Consider the following 4,074-nt stretch of genomic DNA (forward strand, 5'->3'; position numbering starts at 1 on the left):
AGCGACAGCTTCTGAGAACTTCTCTCTGCTGAAAGGTTTGTGAGCAGGTTCAACAGAAGACAATGGAGAAAGGGGATCAGTCAGGAATGAGAGGGTGCACAATCCGGCGAATTAAGTTTTGTCCAGAAACCAAAAAGGGAACCCTGACGGTGAGGAGGATGAGGAGGAAGAGCATGACGGGTGTTAATTTAAACAGGAGGGGGACGTAGAAGACCAAGGAAAAGGAGCGGTTCTTGCAGAAGCTCCACGCCGTCTTGGCAGCATTTGAGCACAACAGCGCGTCGGTATTGAAAGCGCAAGGTCTAAAAAATTCCTGAGAGGCATTGACCCCGACGTGATTTGAACACGCAACCTTCTGATCTGGAGTCAGACGCGCTACCGTTGCGCCACGAGGTCCTGAAGCCTGAGGATTTACGACACATCCATGAAAATGAGTCTTTAAAAGTCTTCATCCAAAGTAGCAGTAAAAGTGATAAAGCACCCTGCATGTTTTTATTGAGCCTGTTGCCATTTCTCTTTCCATAAAAAGCTTTTGGTCTACCTATCATAAATAAAACAGTAAAGAAAAAATAATCCAAATGAGAGTATACAATCACTATCAGCATTTCTCATGAAGAGAGAAAAAAAACAAGTCTACTTGAAGCCAGATCTTCTCTCCTCTTCTTTTAAATCACTCAGTTTCCATCAGCCTTCTACTGGTTGATCATAAATGGAATGGCTGGGCTACTTGTCGTCAGACCAGACCAGACCCATGGGCATAGTCATGGTGGCCTTACCCTTTATCCAATTTATCCTTGATTTATCCTTCCATCTAATTAAAAACAAACAAACAAAAAACCTGATTACAAACCATGTCATAAGAACTAGCGTGATGAGCAGTGAGACAAAACATTCCAAACAACACTTAAACAAAGGTTCGGTCACATTACTATAACTCAGAAAATATCATTCAATTTCTTTTCTGTATAAAGCAAACTTCCAATGTAAAAAGTCTCTCCTCCACTTGCCGCCAGACACCTGTACAAAGCAAACTTTACTTTAGACCGAAAAATTCTCAGGCTGAAATCACGATATTAGCCACAGTATGAATATAACAATACTGCTTACATTCACAGACAGCCATTACATGGGTTAAATTTCAGGGCAAGTTTCACATGTATTTGACTGAATACAAAGCTTTATTTTTCACAAATAAAAAGCATGTCTTTATCTGTGAACTTTATCAAAATAAGCCTCAGGATGGAACCATATACCTTAAAAACATCAACAGGGTCATACTTTACACCACATGGTTTAGGCCAGTTTGTAATAGGGTTGGCTTACAATTTACAATTTACAATTTAGCATTTGGCAGACGCTTTCAACCAAAGCGACTTACAATGCATCGGTCGGATTCCTAATATTTCATAAGCAGACATCGCAATAAGACTGAGCGTCAATTTACTCCTTTGTATTGCGCCCCTGGAATTCTTTGACAAACGTAGAGACAAGACAAGGGTTTTTTTTTTTTCTTTTTTTTTTTTTAATGTTTAATGAGGTTAGGCATTGGGGGATAGGTGGGTTCTGAAGAGGTGGGTTTTCAGTTTCTTGCGGAAGATGGTGAGGGATTCCGCAGTCCTAACTGTATGAGGGAGGTCGTTCCACCACCGAGGGGCAATGGCGGAGAAGAGGCGTGGTCGGGAGGAGCGGCTGCCGGCTTCCCGAAGTGAGGGGACCGTCAGCTGACCAGAGGTCGTAGAGCGGAGGGTTCTAGTAGTGGTATACGGAGTTATTAGGGACTGAAGTTATGATGGGGCGGAGCCTCTTGTGGCCTGGTAGGCCAGTACCAGTGTCTTGAATTGGATGCGGGCAGCTACCGGAAGCCAGTGGAGCGCAGTTGTCACAACCTGCACCGCCATTTTGGACTTTTAGTTTGACATGTCTTTGTGCCCCTGTTCTCTGTCTGTCTCCGCCCCTCACCTGTACCTGTTTGTCCAAATATTACCTTGTTAATTTTATCCAATCCTGTTTTGTTCTCCTTCTATTTAAGTCCTAGTGTTTTGCCTTGTCTTTGTCTATCGTTGTTTGTGTTAGTTTGCACAACTGTTACGCTGCACCTTTTTTGTTATTGGCTTTGCTTTTGTTTTGCACTTGTATTTTGATCTTCATTTTAAGTAAAGTCTTCTGTTTTTGTCACTTCAACCATCGTGTCTTGCACTTGGGTCCTGCACCACACCACCAGCCGTGACAGAACGATAGACCACACAAGGACCCAGCAAGACACTTCTGTTTCCTGGGCAGAGACGGCTCCAGCTCCTGACCTGGGTGCGGCGGGGCTCCCTCTCTCGGTAGGTTCTCCAGCCCCTAACCCGGGGGGGGAATTTTTTGGGGGGGGGCTCCCAGCCCTAGACCCAGGCACCACATGGACTGTGGTGCTGGGCCCAACCATCTCTAGGGCTGTGTCCGCTCCTGGGTCTCCTGTCTCTGCCACCCTGAATCCCCTTCAAACAGTGTCTCCGAAGGCTCCATGGAGGGTGCGCTGCCCAGCGCGAGGAATGCGCTGCCCGGCGCACCATGGAGGATGCGCTGTCCTGCCCTGTTCCCGAGGCCGCTTTCCCGGCCCAGGTCAGCTCCCATGCTGACGCCCTGTCCTGGTCAGCTCCCATGCTGACGCCCTGTCCTGGTCAGCTCCCATGCTGACGCCCTGTCCTGGTCAGCTCCCATGCTGACGCCCTGTCCTGGTCAGCTCCCATGCTGACGCCCTGTCCTGTTCCTGAGGCCCTTTCCCCGATCCAGCTCAGCCCTCTAGCCATCGTCGAGGCTGTTTTGAAGTCTGCCCCGTTCCTGTTCTTCTGCCAGTTTGAAAGTCTGTTCCAGCCAACCCCTCACCTGCTCGGCCGCAGAGGGGGCCCGTCTGCTGCAGCACCCTCCGGTCATCCCTCTGTGCGCCCCCCCCACCCACCCGGTTTGTTCTGGACTTTGTTTTTGTTTTTGGGCCGTCTGGGAGCCGCCCCTTAAGGGGGGGGCTCTGTCACAACCTGCACCTCCGTTTTGGACTTTTAATTTGAAATGTCTTTGTGCTCTTGTTCTGTGCCTGTCTCCGCCCCTCACCTGTTCCCGTTTGTCCAATTATTACCTTGTTAATTTTATCCAATCCTGTTTTGTTCTCCTTCTATTTAAGTCCTAGTGTTTTGCCTTGTCTTTGTCTATCGTTGTTTGTGTTAGTTTGCACAACAGTCACGCTGCACCTTTTTGTTATTAGTATGTAATAGTATCACTTGTATTTTGGTCTTCATTTTCAGTAAAGTCTTCCGTTTTTGTCACTTCAACCATCGTGTCTTGCACTTGGGTCCTGCACCACACCACCAGCCGTGACAGCAGTAAGCAGTGGAGTGACATGAGAGTGCTTAGGGAGGTTGAAGACCAGGCGTGCAGCGGCGCTCTGCACGAGCTGGAGCAGCCTGATGGCGCAGGTCGGTAAGCCAGCCAGTACGACGTTGCAGTAGTCCAGGCGGGAGATGACAAGCGCTTGGACCCAGGAGCTGGGTCGCCTGTTGTGTGAGGAATGGGCAGATTCTCCTGATATTGTATAGGGAGAATCTGCAGGATTGAGTGACTGCTGCGATGTGACCGGAGTAGGTTAGCTGGTTGTCGAGGGTTACGCCTTGGTTTTTGGCTGCTGTGGTGGGGAACACCACAGATCCCTCGATGGTGATTGCAGTGTCAGTCGTTGGGGAGTACTTTGCAGGAAAGAACAGAAGCTCATATGGACTGAGTTTTCATCACAAGTTGCATATTTCACTTGCATTTGTCTTAATATAAAGTTTTATTTCCAGATCTGCACATTTTACCTGATCTCATGTTTTCCTCTAAAGATGGAATACAAGCTCTCAAGAATATTATCCAGTTTAAAAGCATGTCTTTCCTGTGATAACGCAAAGGCAGACAGCCAGCAACTGTAACATCTGTTGAAATTCACACGGTTCACAAGGTACAGAGACAGGAAAGTGCAACACTTTAATGTCATCAGCATTTGAGTATTAGGAGCAAGAGTCAATGAATGCCACTCATTTTCTGTGTAGATTAGGTAAGAAA

General features: G+C 47.4%; 1 non-coding gene across 1 annotated transcript; it reads right to left on the reverse strand.

Annotated features, from left to right (window-relative positions):
* Nucleotides 1-324: 324 nt before the first annotated feature.
* On the reverse strand, nt 325-396 carry trnaw-cca (transfer RNA tryptophan (anticodon CCA)). The gene has a single exon. It is a non-coding gene; the product is annotated as a tRNA-Trp (tRNA).
* Nucleotides 397-4,074: the final 3,678 nt, after the last annotated feature.

This window comes from Chanos chanos, chromosome 15 (genome assembly GCF_902362185.1).
Source record: "Chanos chanos chromosome 15, fChaCha1.1, whole genome shotgun sequence".
Lineage (NCBI taxonomy): Eukaryota > Metazoa > Chordata > Actinopteri > Gonorynchiformes > Chanidae > Chanos > Chanos chanos.